We start from the raw sequence: 19,442 nt of genomic DNA on the forward strand, positions 1-19,442 counted from the left end.
ACTCTTTATTGACATTTGGGTAGCTTAGAATTAGCACCTTTAATAAAACATGTCTTAATTTCTTAAATGTCTCTTGTCTTTTGTTTGTCCACTGAAATCATTTATTTCTTAACTCATTTAATGGTTTTGTCAGCAACCCAAAATGTGATATAAATTTTATATAAAATTCTACCAATCTTAAAAATACACAAATATCTGTTTTAGGCACTTAGTTTTTATATACTTCTGTCTTCTTCAGTTACATATTATACTATCTGTGGTTACCAATTGAGCTAAGTCTTCCACTTCTATTTTTGTTAAATATATTTATTTGGTAACTTTCAAGTACATGCATTAAACTATCAAAGCGTTCTTCAAAACCTGGAGCCAACACTAAATGACAAAAACATCTGGATCTTGTAATCCCGATAAGACAACATCCATTAACCTCCGACGTGTCGAAGGAGTACTGCATAAACCAAAAGGCGTTCTATAAATTTGTATTTGCCTGAGGATAACAAAAAAGCGGTTTTGCTTTATCCTCTTCCTCTATTACTGCCTGATAATATCCGTTTTGTAAATTCATCTCGAGCTATGTAGACTTTAAATGAGTACAAAAGGTCAAGTGGTCGGTCAAATTAACCAAGCCTTTATTGAGATATCTGAAGTTTTTATATATTGGTTACTACTAGTTATTAATATAGTGTTTTAATCTTTATTAAATTTGGCAGTCTTTCAGCAAACACAAGTCTTTCACATACAGAAAATTACATTTTTGAGTAAAGTATTTTTGATAAACTGAAAAACGATTTGTATATGAATATATTCAGTAATGTTTTAAATAATCTGTGTGCAAAGTGATTTGTATATGAATATATTCAGTAATGTTTTAAATAGTCTGTGTGCAAAGTGATTTGTATATGAATATATTCAGTAATGTTTTAAATAGTCTGTGTGCAAAGTGATTTGTATATGAATATATTCAGTAATGTTTTAAATGTGATTTTCATACTTTTTTCTTCTCAAACATATCAAATTTCATTTTTTGTAATCTCTAGAAAGTTCCTTAATGCATTTCAAATGTTTATTTTCAGTGAAACATTGTTATTTTTCTCTACTCTAATTATATATAATGTCGGTCGGTTTAACTGACCCTGTAACCTCCACACAAATTTGAAATAAATGTGGCTACATTTTTCTTTTTAGAAAAACTTTGAGATTGCAACATAAAACTACATTCGTTTATCCTAAGTAGCTTTAAATGAGAGTATATATCTATTTGTATTTACATTTTATAGTTTAACTGATATTTCAACGATGCGTAACCATTCATTATTCGCATCATCATAAATCATTTGGGGAGGATGAAGGTAACGTTACGCTATTCAATTACTTTACACACGAATTACTTTAGTGCATGCTCTGTAAAACATTTTTATTAAAGTATTTCACCTAAGTTAAGTGTAACTAACCAAAGAGATCCATATTTTTACATTTTAGTAGCTTTTATGATAATATATAAATAATAAACATGAAAAACAAGAAATATACTACTTACCTGCTGTGAACTGTCGACTACTTTATTTTTTATATTATTGGTAGTAATGCAATAAATTTTTAAGTAAATAATGCACCTAGGAACATTGAATAATAAAATCCAAACAGCAAACAATTTCCTCTAACTATCACTATTTCGTTTTGTTTATTTTTATTTTTCCAGTGGGAATGAAGCCTGTACTAACAGAGAAATGGACAATTCTCTATTTAAAAAAATAAGCTCTCATTTGATAGATAAAAACCTTGGCTTTCTATTGGTTATAAATAATATAGAATTAAACATAAAAGAACTATTAACAAATCCTTAAAGAGGATGTGACAGATGAATGTTGCCATCTAATTGATGGCTTTGCAACCAAACAAAATTGAAGGTGATAACAATTGTGGTTTGCCTTAGCAACGACGATTTTATAGAGTTACTTATGTTTAATTTGCTCTTCGTAAAGGTCGATAATAGATTCAGTTCCAGACCGGATATAAGACTCAGTATTGTTTGCAAATTTGTAAAACTTATATAAACTATCATTTGTAATAATTATTAGTAACAACCGTTACTATAAACTGTATTGTTTTTATGTTGTTTTTTTATATTAAAATATAGTTTGGTTAAAATAAAAAATCGTGTGTATCAATCTTGTTGGCAAATATCATACATTTGATATATATTAACATTTAATGAACGTATAAATTGAAATTCAAATGTCCGTTTATTTGAAACAATAATACATGAGGTACATAATATGATAAATCGGAGGTACGTCCAAAATTAATTATAATATGTAACATAATAAATCGGTGAATTTAGTTAAGTTAGCATCAAAATTATTATATAAAATTGTAAAAATTTGCTACAAGAAACTCATGTTAGTGCTGTAAACTCAAACAACTCTAGAGTCACAAGGCTGTCTGAACAGTGGTTGCGCACATTCACATGCTATGCATAGCAGCTCGTTATTTCGTTATTTTTATATCTATCATCACATACATTTAAAACTGTAACATATTCTCAAAATGAAGAATTTTCTATTATCAGTATTATTTGGTCTTTTCACAAACATTCTTAGTTTGCAATTTGTGTATTTCATGTTCTTCTAGTTCACTGAAGCTTTTATAAATGACGGATTAATCATTTTAACTGGTGAAGGTAGTACCTTAGCATACTGGAAAAAAAAAGCATTCTGATAGTTTCTGACAATTAAATAAAGAAATTACTGTATGAAATGATCGTACATATTTGACCTCAGAGCTCATTTCCAAACAATATTACCTGTATAAATAAGAAACTGGCAATACTTAGTTGATTTCCAGCAATCGATATTCTCCAAAGATCTTGGTTTACGAGAAAATTTTGCAAGTATTGAAGGTCTAAATGCAATTAATTTTTACTTATTTTTGCCTTGTGCAGAGCAGACATCTCCACTTTCCTTTGACCCGAAATCCATAACAACAATCATTTCATTAACCCAAAAATACTCGATGGAAAATATGTCAAACATATCAACGGGCAGTTCTCATCTATACACAATACAAATCTTATATTTCTGGATAGATCATTCTATATTGGCCTATTTTTTATATCAATCACAACCGTAATAATCGTTCTAAAATTTCATTGTCTTGGTAGCTTCATCTTAAACTAGGCCTTTCAAGCTCATTTGAATAATTTTATTCTCATATTGAAAAGCTCGACTACTTGAATCCATTTTGTTGTTCAAAACATCAACACTAGCCCCAATTTCTTCATAATTTGATCTCTAAGACTGAAATTAACACATTCAATTCCATATATTTTCTGTCAGTACATGTGTAGCAGTTTTCAATAACGTATGGACTGTTGCAGGCATTTGATCATCATGGCCATGTCTCAAGAAGACGTCTTAAGAAGACCATTCACAGCATTTTGTTGACAAGGAAGGTGTTTATCCATGTTGCCTGCTCAGTGAAGTACTTTGTTATCTCCTCCATTCTCAGAATCTGAAGAGAAAAACAACCTGCTGATCAATAACATCTAAAGTGTCATCATTGTTCTGCACTGGACTCTGTTTCAGAATTGTGGATTGTTTCATAACTCACCTTCAAACATATATACCAGTGGTAATGAAATCTACATCTACTTTCCTGAATAACCTTTACGCTAATTTCCACTTCATTGTGTGGTCTAACTTCCTCCTGAATCCATCCTAAAACAAAAGTAGATCTAAAAACATGATTATTTTTGATGTTTTTTCATATATTGGTAATTCAATTTTCAGGTTTAAAGGTAAATCAAATATTTTAATTTCAAAAGAAAATTTAAAGGTAGATTATAGGTTAATGGTTTTTGGGCTGAATTAATTCACTTGCATCATTTTAGTAAATATATCATGAAATTACCTACTAATTAAACAGATATCCCCAAATGCTACAATTCTTTATAATTGTTTACAAATATAAACCGCATGTATAGCTTTCTAGAGCAATCACTGTTCTAAATCGTCTCATTGAAACAATATCATAATTTGGTGTAATATTGCATGACATTTAGCAGTATCATTTCGTTAAAAATTCATCATACGTGAATAAAAATCGTTACTTTTGCAATATATATATATGGTATATTTTATCACCACATTATACGAAATTCGCAGTAATATTAATGTTAGAATCAGAATTTCAGTCAACTTGTCGGTACCTGTTGTTAGAATGAGCGACGTTTTTACATATTGAATGAGTTTAGCTCCCTGCCTCAAACTAACTTTGGAGCACAACTAAGCTTTATGTAAATAAATAAAAGGAATTTGTAAATCATGATGCGTAATAAAGTTGATGAGCTATCTGCTGCTGTCTTCACTGAATGGAATCAAACCCCTGATTTTAGCGTTGTAAATTCAAAGACTTACCGCTATCCCCACGTGGGACAGTAAAGTTGATGATATACGTATTTTTCTTGTGTTTCAAAATAATGCTTGTTTGTTTGAATTTCGCGCAAAGCCACTCGAGGGCTATCTGCGCTAGCCGTCCCTAATTTAGCAGTGTAAAACTAGAGGGAAGGCAGATACTCATTACCACCCACCGCCAACTGTTGGGCTACTCTTTTACCAACGAGTAGTGGGATTGATCGTCACATTATAACGCCCCCACGACTGAGAGGGCGAGCATGTTTGGTGCGATGGGGATTCGAACCCACAACCCTCAAATTACGAGTCGAGTGCCTTAACCACCTGGCCATGTCGGGCCGAAGTAATGAAATAAACACATTAGTACGAGTGTAAAGGTGTTCCTTTAAGTTGTGTTTTTTAAACCACGTTAACTCCATACATCCAACATTAAGTTCACCTGTGAACAGGAAAAAACAAAACGAATCGAATAGCATTTCTCAACCCTAAGATCACAAGAACCGATATATAATTCAGAACAGAAATCCACAGAAAAATCATTCATACTGGACTATGCATTCCATGGGACTCAGCACACGAAACAAAACAAAAATTCAACATATTAAGAAACCAAATAAACACAGCCACAAAACTATGTTCACCTAATAAAACTAACGATGAAATTAATAAAGTAAAACAAGCTTCATCAACATCAAGAAATTTCCTCCAAAAAAACGTTGAACAAATTATACTCACACACTTAGATCAACGACAAACAAACAATAAATATATCCTAAGACATAATTGGTTACAAAACCTTACACCATACATTCCCGACATCAGCGAAAAAATAACCAACATTTTAAAAAAAACAACTTATAACAAAAGACAGCATTCCAGTAAACACCAAAATTATTGAAAAACCGGGTACAAAACTAAAGTCCATACTATGTATAAACTACACTAACAATCACAACACCAACATAATTTATAAAATACAATACAACAACTTTATATGCTAAAACAAACATAGTGTTTTCTATGGTTATGTTGTGTTCGAAAAATCAAAGAAGCCTTACTTATACAACAACTTAAACCCAAAATAAACCAATATAAAGGAACGCCTTTATATACCTATATTAATATAATAAATAAATAAAATTATATATTCAAACATCTAATACCGCCCTCTACATTTCGACACACAGTTACACAACCCCTTTCAAACATGTGGTCAGCTTCCGGTCAGTTACCTCTTTCTTTGTGAACCTGACGATGACCGAAGAAGGTCGAAACGTTGTTCGCTCTTCTATGTAAAATATTTTCTCAACCCAAACGAGCCGTTTTTGCATATAAATTTCTCAACAAGTGGGTTTCTCGACATCACTGACAATACAACAACTGCCACAACTTATATATAACAATAACAACAACAAAAAAACACCTTCACACGTTTTTACACATTTCAAATCGAATAAACTCAACATAACCATAGAAAATACCCAGATATTAAGTAGGGAAACAAATATAAACAAACGCAAAGAAACCCTACTTATACAACAATTCAAATCAATATAAAGGAGCCCCCTTTAATACCTATACTAATGTAACATATACTGCAACACCACCTAAAATCCCGTACTGGTTCACACTTTTGTTCCTAAGACATGCGCCCGACAACAGGTAGTTGGAAACTCTTTCTTTGTTAACCTGAAGATGACCGAAGGTCGAAACGTTTTTCTTTACTTTATTTTAATTAAAGTTTTATTTATTACTCATACGAGCTGTATTAATATTACATAGTTTCAGCCTGTTGAATGTGTGTGTTTATTTTCTAATGACAAAGCCACATTGAGCTATCTGCTGTCTCTACTGAAGGGAATCAAACCCCTGATTTTGCCGTTATAAATCCCTAGACTTACGCTTTCCCCATGTGGGACGGGATAAGCTCTTGAAAGAATAAATTAATATGATCCTTTTCACACACCAGAAATTATATGTGTATGTACAGGGGCGTAGATTTTTTATACCCGATAGGAGGGATGATTTTTGCAACCACTTATGTGGACTGTTCAATTTGCAAATTGGTAATCTCTGATTAAGTGAACCTGAAAGCTGTAAACATGCAGTCACAGAGTAACCTTGTTGCCACGATACATCAAGGTTTCCATGTAGGTTTGTATAAGTGAGGTGTTGTGAACAGTTTTCAAAATGTTAAGAGAACAAAGACTAATGTGTCACAAATTAACTGCCACATAAATTTATTCCTGCACATTGCACAAAATGGCCATTATACTTGACAAGGTTGCTAATAACTTTCATTGCATGTATTACGTTTTCAAATATTAATAAAATTAGTGATTACCCTTGATAAGTTTGTATCTACTGAAAAACTGTTCATGTTGTTTGATAAAAATAATTAAAATGTCTTTGCGAACTCTTGAAAATTACACATCAATACAATGTAGCACATAATTATTCATACTTTTCATTGAAGTAAGATTCATTTAGTCCTCTAGTCTACATGTTCTCAAACGTAGACCTCTTTTGTGATGATCTGTTTATAAATTCTTTCATAAGCTCTTCTATATTTATCTTGTCGACCTCATCTTTGTGAGTGTGACAAACTGCCACATGGTTGAGGCGACACTGAGACATAGTTGACCTTAACCACGTCTTCAACCGTCTTAATGAAGAAAAGCTGCGTTCACATTTGCAGCTGGATACTGGACATACAAGCAAAATATTCATGAGAAGAAACACTTCACTAAACATCTGCTGGCTTGTTTTATGCGTTTTACAAAAAGCATCATTCGTACCTTTCAGAGTTACTGCTTTTCCTGTTCCTTTGAACATGGGCAACTGAAACTCGAGCCATTGTGCAGAGATTTCTGGATAGAAGTTTATAATCGAGTTGTCAATATTGCCAGATGTGATCATGTTCTCAAGTGCCAGATATTGCCTCAAGTCATTGTTGTCTGCATTGAATCTAGTAGCCAGATGTTCTATGACTGTGTCCACAAATTCAAAATATTGGCTTCTGTAGTAATCTCTAGCTGTTGCAGAATGGTGTGCTGAGCCATCACTTGTGATCCTTCTGGGAGTCTGCGAATGCATGGTAGTTCAATAGGTACCAGATCTAGGAAAGTTACCTTTTTCTCAGCTTCATCAAATATCTTGTAATTTTCCTCTGTTCGCAATACCCGCAATTGCTCAACTGTCATTGCAGATGCTTCAATCATGCCAGATACTGTCGCTGATTTTGCTTGGAATGCACGATTTAGTTCCGCTAATGGATGCTGAGCCATGAACAATCCTAAAACTGTCTTTCCTTTGTCAAATCTGTCCAGCAGACCTCGTGCTTTCACTGCTACATTTGATTTTTCATTTGCTAATTCAAACAAAGAACAACAATGTCACTGTAGTGATAATTAGCACATGTAATTACAGATAGGCGGCACAACCAGTGTGTTGGACACAGTGGGCGGATGTATTTAACTGGACCATTGTGGCTGTCTGACGATACAATATTTTCAAAGATTGTCTTGTACTTGCCTGACCTCTGAAGCAAGACACCAAGTTCAAGTTCATGTACACACTGCATAGAATCTCGAAAACATTCACAAGCTTCAACTGCATGTTGCATTATTAAATTAGTCTTGTGTGCTCCGCAGTGAAAAAAACAAAGCTGACGGTTGCTTCTCTTTTATTTTTGCCTGACATTGGTAAATTGAGTCTAGTCAGTACATCAAGTATAGTCGAGGATATTGTTTCACCAGTTGTATTGGAAACACTATACAAACCAAAAAATGTCTCATGGACGTCAAGGTTCTCATCTACCTATCGTAAACATATTGCTTCCTGTTCTGCACCTGTAACATCTTGAGTGCTATCAACCATTACTTCAAAGATTTTACTTTGCTGCACTTCGTGTGCTATGTTCCTCAGTATTTCATGGCTGAACATCTCCATTATTTCATTCTGAGTCTGGGGTGATGTGAATGTAGTTTTATTTGACAAGTACGCCGTCAACTCAGGATCTTCCTCTTCCAGGAGCTTCATTAACTGCAGGAAGTTCCCCTCCATATCAGTATGTCCACGTAATGCTAAACCTTTACGCAATAAGAAACGTAAACTTCTGAATATTTTCGCTAGACTTCTTTTGCATTCTTCCTGCTGCTTCTTTTTTCCATCACGTAGCTGGACAGTCACTGGAGTTACATCATGTGAACCTTCTGGAGATATAGCAAATCTGTGCTCAGAGGAGGATTGGTGTTCGTTGAATTTCTGTTTTGACTTTTTCCAGTTGCAAAAACCGGTGGATATGAAGGTTTACTCCACTGGCCTCTCCAATTTGCCTGTTAAAAGGCCTCTATTTTCCGCCTTGGCACAATGAAAGCATATGACTTTTTGAGTCTGATTGTCGAAATGCAGCCATGGGAACTCATCAAACCACTTGCCATGAAAGTTGATATTTTGAGAATTTGCTTTCTGTTGTGGTATTAGTTATGCGTCTGGATGATATGGCTTTCCACACTGTATCTGTGGAGTGTCAGATTTTTAATTACTGCACAAACTTGTTTCACAACTATCTGGTGGTTCATGATGTGCAATAGTTGCACAAGCATTTTCAGACTCGTACTTTGATGAACATAGTATTTCCTCTGTATGGCAAGTTTCTATTCCTTTGCTTGAGGTTGTTGGATTATCTGCATCTGCATTGTCACTTGTAGTACTAGTAACTGGTTTGCAGAACTGTCTAATATCGGAAAGTTTCAGACGCTTGCTTGTCATAATTGGAATCTGTTTCCCAGATGACTCAACAGGCTAAAATACAGTCTTTATTGGAAAACTCTAACGTGCAACGAACGAAGATAGAACAGAATGGAAGTAGGACTGAACTGTACAATGTATTTAAGTCGAACGCGCGAGCCTCACAGTGTCAGCCGAGCCGACTGACCGCCTGGGCATCGCTGAGACAATAATGTGTGCTAGTTACAACACAAGTAATTACAAATTTCTCGAAAAATATTTAAACAATCACAAATATATTATATTCCTATTAAAGCTCAACAAAAGGCAAACACGTTGTAATATAAATGTCTATAAGCACGTCTATTGAATAAAAACACCTGAACAAAAACTAGGAATACAATTCGAGTAGAGGCTTCAGGTCGTTGAAATCGCTCTTTTGTGTTCTAATTATACAAGAAAATATCATATTTTTATTGTCTATGATAAGAGAATATATTGTTCTTTTACCATAAAGCCCCAGCCCTTTATTATAAGGCAGTGATAATCTGAAAGTTCATGGATTAATGAGAGCCACAAACACAGGTTTAATGAACCCTGTTGTAAAATCGAGGCTCAGAATAAAGGGATCGGAGGGGGGTGATGTAGGGCACGTCTGGATCTGAGCGGCCCGAACCTGTCGTTAACTGTACACTAAACGTACACTATGGTTAGCGCCTTCGGCAGCTAAGGAGAGTAAGGCGTTCGACAATAAAACCGGCTAGACATGCATAAGAAAAAATGGCGTAGGAAAACCGCACAATATACACCTAATATTGATGCAGCTACAAGCTACAAATGGCCTGCCAGATCTAGATCACAGGAGTTTACGCTTGGGAGTAATATTTTCGAATTTCATGCTCTGTTCAATCTGTTGTGATGAAAATTTTACTTAATCTTACACTACGTACAAGACGTAGATAGATTCTGTGATAGTGCTTGCAAGCCTTGCATGTATACTTAAGCCTACAGACTGATACTTACGAACTATCGCTTAGATCGAAAAGCTTAGAAGCACGCCTATATTAAAGATGTACATTTCGGCTACTGAAAAAGCCTACATTTAGGCCTAATTATGTAATTCGATTGGTAAGAACACGAGAATCACAAGAACAGACACACAAAATCTAGGACTGTGATGCAATAAAACAATTCAACAGATGAAACTGTAGAGGGGGATGATTGTATGCACCATACCCCACCTAAAATGAAGGGGGGATTATACCCCCATCCCCCAGAATCTACGCCCCTATGTATGTATGTTTTCTTATAGCAAACCACATCGGGTTATCTGCTGAGTTCTCCGAAGGAAATCGAGTCCCTGATTTTAGCGTTGTAAATCTGTAGATTTACCGCTGTACCAGCGGGGGACCACTGGAAACTGAAGCTCAAAAGAAAGTTTCACTTGTAAGAGATGTTAAACAGCAAAATAAGTTTAAGTATGTTTATCACGTAATTTTAATTAATTATACTTGTTATCAGACTTAATTAGTAAGCCTATTATATTTTTCTCAACTTTGCGTTTTTTATCCAGTCCATAGGAATTTGCAAGAATTAGAAAATGTTAAATATACGTGAACGTTTCCGTGTAAGTTATATCACGAGTATTAAATTTAGTATTATTTTGAGAAGCGATACATTGTAGCAGGCTTGTTGAGATACACGTGTAAGAATTATAAGTTGTATAATTTAATTATTGTGAATTAACGCTTGTTATATTATTACGTCATGTTACTATCAACTTCAACGTTTCTCGTTGTTTCAAGTGGGCATTATTGTGTAATGTGCAGTTTGAGTATGAAATATAGAATCAAGACAAGGAAAACAATAATTCAGGTCGTTAGAGAGCTAGATTATATGTTTGTGAGTTTAGACATAAAAAGTGTATATTGACTTTTATTTTGAAACTGAAATTATCGCAGATTGTATTGTAACAGTGGAGAACAATAGTTTGTTCTATCACCTGTAAAGAATCCTGCCCATCCATGAATATAAAAACCTAATGGAAGAGTGCATATGTCATCTAACCACACTATATTATCCATATCCATGGCCGACAATGCGTTTCGCACAATCCAAAGCCCGCTGAGATGCACGGAACACTGTAGTTAGCGGTGGTGATAGTGAGAAACCAACTTCAAGTAAAAATGTTCTATACTTTATCTTAATTAAAATTTTAATATCCATACCAAAGAATACAGAAGTAATCGGAACACAAGACAACTGTTACAACAACAATTATGGTGTGAATGCCAGATAAGATTATTAAAACATGGTATGATTGTCTCCTACAAATTGTCTCTCCTATTTAAAATTAAAAAAAGCATGAGAAAAAAAAGGTGAATGTGATGTATATTCTCATGCAAATTTTTAGGGAAAAATAACAAAATTAGCATAAATTTTCGTATATATTTCTTATGTATTGCTATAATAGAACATTAATATCAGTAGCCTTCTGGATAAGCAATTATATAAATAAAGAACAATTAAAATATTTTTGTATGTGCATATATGTATGTCTCTCTACAGGTGGCTGCTACTGATAATTAATAGTTCAGGTGTGAAATGTTGTAGATCAAAATACATTCTGAAAGGGTAAATATATGTTCGTAATAATGTTTGTACTGTGACATCATGTGACGTCATTGTCATCTCATAGTGTGTGATATGCAAGCACATACACTTATAGGAAGTTTAAAAAGCTTAACAGGTCTGCTCCTCAAGGAAGTTTAAAGAATTACTAAAAGCATAACTGTTTGATTAATCGAGAATATGATCAATTTCTCCAGGTTATGTCTCTCAAACTTGTGTCGAACTAATAAAGGTTAAGTGTAAGATATAGTTGCGTATCATATTATAAAAAAAAACAGTTATATAAATACTATGTATTTGATGGAACCGTCGAAGACAAGGAGTCAAGACAAAGTACAATTTTTTGTTTTGTTTTTAGAGTTACACTGTTGTTCACTGCTGTAATTGATATTACAATTATGTAGAACAACACTGAAGGCCTGTGTTATTCATGTTAATAAAATGCATTTAAATTATGGATGTACAGATTGCTAAGATAAGTCTAGTTTAGTGTTCTTTTGAACAACAAACTTTTATATTTTACGTTTATTTATCAATAAGAACAATAAATGTAAAACTTTATGACACCAAATATAAATATAAATATATGAGGTATATAACTAGTTATCAAATCTTAGTGTTCTGACACAAAGTATTTTATATAATATAAAACTGAGTATGCCTGACTCACATTTATAGTAACCAAATGTAGTCGAAAACTGAACAGTTATAGTTCAATTTGATGATTAATAAAATGAATATTTTTTTAAAAAAATAGGTGTTCTTTAGTATTTTAGTTATTCAACTTATTTTATGTTTAGATAATTTTTTTTTTTGCTATAATTAATGCTGGAGCGCCAGTAAAATTTTCATATCCATTTTCTTTGGAAAAGTGCACCTGTATGACACGTTCTCAAAGGCCTACGTATTACAAGGGAAAGGAAAAACTTCATGGTGCACCGATAAGTCTTTAGTTTTGTTTATTATAAGCATTATTTTTCTTTCGTATTACACGAAATATGTACTAAGCCAAAATTACCATTTTTACTCTTCGTACTTAGGGCGATTGTGTAAATATTTAAAAACGTCGAACAGTTCTATTTGAAATACCTTAAGAAATTCAAAAAACAGAGTATTAGGCTCGTTCATTATATTTGTTTGTTTGTTTGTTTGGAAATTTCGCACAAAGCTACTCGAGGGCTATCTGTGCTAGCCGTCCCTAATTTAGCAGTGTAAGACTAGAGGGAAGGCAGCTAGTCATCACCACCCACCGTTCATTATATACATACATGTGTTCTTTATTAAATTATCAACGATTTACCAACTGTGCACAAACATCATAACTAAGTATGCTGAGCAGCTTATCTTTTTAGCAGTTAATTCATTATTTTTAATGCATTGGAATTTCTTAAATAGATATCGTACTTTACGTATTAAAATTTTAATTTATTTAGAATGAGTCTCCGAATTATTATGTTACGTACGTGATGTACTACTACTTCAAATATCGGAATTTTAATTTGAATTTAACAGTTAATTAAATGTCAATATGTATTAAAATTATGTTATTTGCCAACAAGATTGATACACAGTTTCCTTTTTTAACACAAATGTATTTTAATATACAAATATAAAGATAATACAATTTATAATAACAGATATTACTAAGAGTTATAATAAATTATGGTTTATATACAACAGTTTACAAACTTACACACAATACTGAATCTTATATCCGATCTAGAACTAAATATTTTATCGATAGTCCAGGTCCACGACGAGCAAATTAATTCTGAGTTGATACTGTTACACCTCGCTTAAGCTAGCATCTCTTTTCGTGGCTGGCCTCACACTGGTTACTGGCTTAAGCAAGCTGGTCTTGATTGACTTTACAGTGCTACAAGCTCAATTTTTACCTGTAAATATATTTAACATCCTCGCAGAAATAATAACGACCGAGGTTAGTCACTAAAGCTGAACGGTTTGTAATGTTCGAATTTTTAAACTTTCCTAATCCAATTATGTAGTTTTTTGATTAATAGACGTTAATCACTATTATAGCTTGCCAGGCCTATAGCAAACTGACTGTAGCTGTCCAATAATATTCTTCTTTTTGTCGCGTTACTTTTATACAAATCAGGCAAAACTGTTGAACCTGCACCAAACAAAGTCCGCTTACCGACAATGTTCTAACGTGCTTTCGTAAACAAATATTGTTGCTTCTCACTTTCGTAATTATCTACAAGTTTCGAAAATAGGTGGAACTTGCGCAATAAACCCAAGGGGGTTTGGGGGGCTGGAGTCCCCCAAATGAGCCAAGCCACCTCAGCCCCCCAGTATTGTTATCTACGTATATTCATAAAATATGGAAAACACAATTGTCGTTGTTGCTTAACAGTTAACATCAAAGAGACACAGAACTGTAGAACTCAACGTCTTCATTAAGACGGAAGTATGTGTCATGCGTTCCACAGCAACGTACTGAATGCACTGAAATTCATGCGCTATATTGCCGCTCCCTGTGTAATGCCATTCTATCTTGAGCTTTGACGAAGATTAGAAACCACGTTGATTTCAAGTTACAACAGATCATCGGGGATTTTACTTGATAAACCAAAGGTTTCACAGGTATTTACCCATTAATTTCATTTATCTTTTATTGAAAAGTAAAACATAGCATGCATGTATAAGTGTATTGTGTATAGATCAAAACTATGAAGCATTTAGCCGATGTTGTGTCCTCTGTGAACTCCAGGAGGGAAAAAACTCGATATTGATACTGTTATAGACACATTTGCTGCCAATCACCAGAACAGGCGCATTGTTTTGAAGTAATATTGACTATAAATACATGACGAAAAATAGCCTGATAGTGACCTTACTTTTCCTCAGAGTGTATTAACTTTACATGGAATAATTCGTCTTTGCTATGTAAACTATGTCTTTATGTTATATTTCTTTTGATTTGTAGCTTTACTCTTAATGGTATATTAAATGTTCAATCTAAGCTGATCTTGATTTTTTTTATTATTATGTATAACCTTGGGTGGAATTTAGGTGAGCTTCCTCTTTATACGCATATTTTCATAAATAGATTATTTCTAATTTGTAATAATGAATTATTAATCAGAGTATGAGTTTCCAATGAAAATGCATTGAAAACGCAGTTCAAAATAGCACACTTTTCTGAAATGTACCTTGGTATTTACATTATTATAATTTACCATCTATACTTCATATTGATGGCATTTTGGGAAGCCCCTCCACAGTTTACCTCAGCCCTCCCCCCCAACGAGAATATCCTGGCGCCGCCACTAAATTAAACTAAATCTAAAATAAAAGACACCTCAAAGCCAGCCAATGGCAACCAGTTCCAGAGGCTGATCATTCTTTCGGAAAAATAAAACTTTTTATCGAGAATGTATATTTGTTCCTTTAACCTTACTATTTTCACTATCAAATGAGACAAAAAAGAAGATGCATCAATACTATAAGTTCCCTTAACAATCTTAAACATATCAATCAGATATTACATGGCTTTTGTCGATAGAATGTGATTTTAAAGATCTTTGCCTGTCCTCATGTGATAAGTTTTCCATTTCAAGTATCTTCCTGGTAGCCTTACTCTAAACCCTTTTCAACGATTCAACTTTCTTTCTTAGGTAAGGACCTCAAGACTAAATAAAATACTATAAATGTGGCCTAATTAATGTACAATGGTATTATAACCTTTTTAGACTTGTAATTTTCTTTTCTACATACAACCTAAAACTATTTGCTCTGTCACTAACAACAACCCGTTGCTTGAATGGTTTAAGCGACTGATCAACCATAACACTAAGATCTTTTTCTTCCACAGTACTGCCAAGGTAATTCCAATCAAAACTATACTTATAGTTCAAACTGTGATGTCCCACAAGCAATACCTTGTATTTATAATAATTGAAACCCATTTGCCATTTACTGACCAAGTAATCCCAATTCTTTTGTAAAGGAATATCATTCTTCTTAAGGCCAGCAACACCCAAAACTTTAATGCTATTAGCAAAGTTAAAAATTCTATTGACCATTCCTCCATATATGTCGTCAACATAAATCAAAAGAAGAAAACAGCTTAAACATTGAGCTCTGATGTATCCAACTCATGATATTTATTTAGTTTCACTGAATTCTATTTATAATAACCCTCTTCTTTCTTCTATAAATTGGCCGAGCGCGTTAAGGCATGCGCTCGTAATCTGAGGGTCGCGGGTTCGCATCCGAGTCGCGCTAAACATGCTCGCCCTCCCTGCTGTGGGGGCGTTATAATGTGACGATCAATCCCACTATTCGTTGGTAAAAGAGTAGCCCATGAGTTGGCGGTGGGTGGTGATGACTAGCTGTCTTCCCTCTAGTCTTACACTACAAAATTAGGGACGGAAAACAAATTCTTCTATAAAGCCAGTTTTATATCAAATAAGCCAATTTATCTCTCACACCTACAGAAATAACATTTTAACAAGTTTTTTACGTGGCACCTTATTAAATGCTTTCTAAAGATTCTTCACTTACATAGACAGTAATATTATAAAGAATGTCACAATAAAACTATAATAACAACAAAATTTTAAATTTTTAAAAATGAATTTGAAACACATCTTTCATCAAATTTTCAAAATATTTTCCCAGTACTAAAGAAATATTAATAAATCTACATTTACTGGAACTCTCCTTAAATAGGAGAGTAGCATTAGCCAACTGACAACATTATAACACCTACCCAATGACTTGGAAAAATAATACCAAGCGGTTCATATATTAAATCATTAACCTGTGTCAAAACCTTTGAGTAAATGTATCTCAAAACGGCTGGTATGGGTATTAATACTTTTATTGATAAGGAGAGAACAACGTTCAGACCTCCCTAGGCCATTTTCTGGTTAAGAAAGAAAGAGTTTGAATGTGGCCGTTGCTGGACACATGTTTTAGGGACGAGAGTATAAACGGGTACGGGATTTTAGGGGGCGTTGCAGGTGAATGTTAGGTTATTAATTAGTATAGGTATAAAGGTGTTCCTTTATACCGGCTTAATTTTGGTTTTAGTTGCTATATAAGTAGGGCTTCTTTGATTTTGCGTTTGTTTATATTTGTTTCCTACGTAATATCTGGATGTTTTATATGATTATGTTGTGTATATTTGAATTGTAGTTACAGTGTTCAAAAACGAGTGAAAGTGTTTTTTTTTTCTTCTCTGAATCTAGTTTCAATTTTTCTGTTTATTTTCCAATACAGAAGTCGTGGCAGTTGTTGGGTCGTATTTTATAAATTATGTTGGTGTTGTGTTCGTCAGTGTAGTTTTTACTTCACCTTGAGTAAATACTGTCAGACATAGGCCCTCCTGTGCCACAGAGGCGTGTCTGCAGAATCACAATTATGATACCCGTGGTGAGAAGAGCACAAAGAGCCTGTTGCGAAGCTTTGTGTTTAACTCCAAAACAAACAATTAAATTAGGCCCAGGGGCTTTATTATTCTTTCAATTTTCATCTAGTTTTTTCTTAACAAGCTCAGAATTAAGGTAACAGTTTTGTTCGACCCTATTTCCATTGAACAGCTGTTCAGTTAAGTAATACTGCTTTAATCTTCATTTGTAAAAACTGAAGAATTATATAATTTAATAACTTAACCTTCTGGTATCATTCCACAAAGACCTTACTCCCATTACAACATTTTTCTTACCTTTAATATTTGAAGACATCCTTTCTATTTATTTTTACATTTTCAGCTAACCTTTCTTCATATAGTTTTCACTTCCTAATTTCTAGTTTCACTAATTCTTTTTCATAATTCTCCAAATCTCCAATCACTGCAGTAAATTGAAACTTATGTTTATAATGCTATATTTCATTTGTAAGAAAACCTGTTTTTTTTTACTTTCGGCTAACCTTTTTTGTCCGTAAGGAACGAACCTATCTTGCATATCTAAAATCAACTTTGATATTTTTCCACAATCGGCCAGTATCTTAAAATAGCTCAGTTCATAGAATATGCTGTGTTTTTTTTTAAAAATTGGAACCACAATTTTGTTATTTCTTTTTACCATATGTAGCAAATGTTTCTCAACCTCATTGATACGTATAAACAATTAATTAATTCCTAAACTCAAATTCAACTTTCCTATTATTTAAAATTGTAATACGTAACATAAGTAATATAATGAATCTGAGATTTATATCTAATATAATAAATTTACCATCCGTGGTAAATTATAACATTTAACAATGTCTACGCTTAGCCAAGTTTCAGTTATTTCTAATACATTAAAATACTTTGTTCTAATAGATCTCTAAGGTCATTTATTTTATTTCTTATATTCCTAGAATTATGACAACCTTTTAGCCTAGTATTATTAAAACTACATTTGTACATTGTTCCAACACTACATTTCCTCTCTCCATCTCAGAATTTTTCATTATTCTGACTCTCTTCACTACCTAATTCTAACTTAAAGTGACCCTTACAGCTGAGTTAAAAGTTCTTGCAAAGAAGACAGCCTATACTCTACTTAAACGTAAGCCATCCATTCTGAGAGCCAGTGGCCTACCAGTATGTCTGCCGACTCACACAGATAGAAGTCGAGTTTCGATACCCGTGGTAGACAAAGCAAGGATAGCCCATTTTTTAACTTTGTGCTTAATTCCAAACAATCAATCAACTCATTCTAAGAACTCCACTTTTATTTTAAACTACTGAATACATTCAGCTTCCTCTTCCTTACATATTAGTCTAAACCGAGTATTCAGCCCTAATGATCTATTTATAATGTCATCCCTACAGTTAATTCTTGGTTTTGACAGATTTAAATTATTATGGCCCTTTTCTTTGAATGGTGTTATTAATGCTTGCTTTGTACTTAACAATTAGCTCGTCTAATTTACTTTTCCCTACGTCATTTGCACCACGAAGACTGTATTTCTACTCGTAACCTTTACTACACTTTCTCTATCAGTTATATTATTCAGCCCAACTCCTGGATAATATCATTTAAGCCTTTTATTCCTATCTACCCCGCAGATCATTGTATTTGCATGTCACACTAAAAGCTTTTATATAACAATAACATCCTAATGTTTTTCATTCGCATCACTTTCTGTTCTTTTTTTTAATCCTTACCTCCTCAAGTTCGTCGTTTACATAAGTAAAAGGCTGAAGTCTGTCCTTTACCAAAGTCTGTTCTTTATAATTAAATCTATCGTCACTAAGTCTGTTATCACCGCTTCCAACTTCTCGAAGGTCATTCCTAGCCCAGGTATTCCTTCCATGCAAAAACTCAGTTTCCTCTCTAAATTCCGCTTTCACCTCCTGCAGCTTACCCTTCTCCTTTTCCATCACTTCTACCTTATTTAAAACAGTCTTTAAATATACCTCCAGCCCACAATGTATACATAAAACATTATACAACATCACTGCTTTCTTAAATGTTCATGTCAGGCCTTTGGGCTATTTGCACTTTGCTCACCACAGGGAATTAAAGCTCTTATTTTAACAAAATATTCAAACAGTCAAAAGATCTAATTTCCCTGTTACTAACAGTTTATACTATTTTTGTTTTCTCAAAGTGTAAAAGCACTGAAAGATTACGTATGAAATTTTATAAATGTTACAGGTACGACAGAAAGTGTTCGTACCCCTGCGTCGTGAGTAGTTTTTTT

At 33.5% G+C, this 19,442-nt stretch overlaps 1 long non-coding RNA gene across 2 annotated transcripts; it reads right to left on the reverse strand.

The window, feature by feature from the left end:
• Positions 1-2,243: 2,243 nt before the first annotated feature.
• On the reverse strand, positions 2,244-19,127 carry LOC143235388 (uncharacterized). 2 transcript variants are annotated; one of them, XR_013019153.1, is made up of 2 exons: positions 18,904-19,127; positions 2,244-3,716 (listed from the first exon to the last, which is right to left on the reverse strand). It is a non-coding gene; the product is annotated as an uncharacterized LOC143235388 (long non-coding RNA). The 2 variants fall into 2 exon arrangements; XR_013019155.1 differs by having other exon boundaries at positions 2,244-3,733.
• Positions 19,128-19,442: the final 315 nt, after the last annotated feature.

Source organism: Tachypleus tridentatus, chromosome 2, assembly GCF_004210375.1.
Source record: "Tachypleus tridentatus isolate NWPU-2018 chromosome 2, ASM421037v1, whole genome shotgun sequence".
Taxonomy (NCBI): Eukaryota; Metazoa; Arthropoda; class Merostomata; order Xiphosura; family Limulidae; genus Tachypleus; species Tachypleus tridentatus.